This window comes from Polypterus senegalus, chromosome 2, assembly GCF_016835505.1.
Source record: "Polypterus senegalus isolate Bchr_013 chromosome 2, ASM1683550v1, whole genome shotgun sequence".
NCBI lineage: Eukaryota > Metazoa > Chordata > Cladistia > Polypteriformes > Polypteridae > Polypterus > Polypterus senegalus.
Genome location: NC_053155.1, coordinates 163,480,369 through 163,482,035, shown reverse-complemented (window position 1 = coordinate 163,482,035; position 1,667 = coordinate 163,480,369).

Sequence of the window (1,667 nt, the reverse complement as noted above, 5' to 3'; positions counted from 1 at the left end):
TTGTATTCAGGGTTCTCATGGAAGAGTTTGACGATGATGGTCATGTGGACTTCTGGCCTTTAATCCATCAATGTAAGGACATCACAGTGCTTTGATTAGGTGGTGGTGGTTCAGATCGCCACCACAGAAAACCAGAAAAAGAACAGAAGAGAAAGTAGGAGTTAGTACGGATTTTGGAGCAACCATGAGTAATGATAATTAATTGAATATACAGAGCATCGGGATTAAACTAAGATGAATCTATGAGAAAGTCAAGTTAAAGTAATTTGTTTCAGCAGTGTTTTTTTTACATATATATATATTTTTTTTTCATTAATTTTATTGTAATCGTTCCATACAAATCAATCAATTTTTGCAAAAAGTAGGATTGAGAATAAGTCAACCCCCACCCCTGAAAGAAAGAGCATGGCCAGTAGAGTAAAACTTAAGGCTTGTAAGCATACCTAAATTGATGAGTTTGATAAGCCAATAGATATGAATGGAGAAGAAAAAGAAATGCAGAGATAATTGCTTCCTCGGTGCTTAAGAGCTTATTCTAGAATATTACTGATTATAGTAGATCCTGCCATGTTTTGAAAAAAATCTGTACAGATACTCTAACTGAGTATTTGATTTTTCCAATTTCAAATAGTATAAAACATTGGTTTCCCACTGACTTAAAAGAGGAGAGTTAGGATTCTTCCAGTTTAGCAAAATAAGTCTGCGTGCCAAAAGTGTAGTGAATGCAATCACAGTTTGTTTGTCCTTCTCCACTTTAAACCCATCTGGAAGAACCCCAAACACAGCTGTTAATGGGTTAGAAGGGATTGTGAGGCTGTCTGAAAGGTAATTAAAAATTTTGGTCCAGAATGATGTTAATTTGGTGTAGGACCAAAACATGTAACCCAGTGAGGCTGGGACTTGATTGCAGCGTTCACAGGTTGGATCATGCCCTGGAAACATTTTGGAGAGTTTTAGGCGAGACAGATGTGCTCGATATATAATTTTGAGTTGAATAATTGTATGCTTTGCATATGGAGCTCGAGTGAATTCTCTGCATTGCTACTTCCCACTACATTTCTGATACAGTATATTGGTTAAGAGATCTTTTTCCCAGTGTCCTCTTGGATCTTTGAAAGGGAGGGACTGTAAAATAATTTTATATATTGCAGAGATGGTGTCTGAGTCCTTGAAATTGAGCAATATTTTTCCAGCATGGATGAGGGTGCAAGATGAGGAAAATCGGAAGGTTCTGTTTAACAAAGTTCCTAATTTGAAGATAGTGAAAGAAATGTGTAGCTGGAATGTTAAATTTGGAATGTAATTGTTCATAGGATGCAAAGATGTTGTCTATATAAAGATCTCTAAGCAAGTTAATCCCAAATTTTTCCAGATATTAAAACTGCATATGTTTGAAGGTTGAAAGAGGTGGTTCTCTTGCAGAGGTGCCACAGATAAAAGCTTCTCCATCATAAAATGCTTTCCACATTGGTTCCATATTCTGAGTGAGTGAAGCACAATTGGGTTATCAGTATATTGCGATAACTTGCATTTATTGGGGCACAGAGCAGGGAATATAAAGAAGTACTGCAGGATTTTACTTCTATTGCGGACCAGCCTGTGTATGTTCTTCTATTTGTGTCCAGGTTTTATAGCTTGTATGTTTGCTGCCCAGTAATAAAACTGGA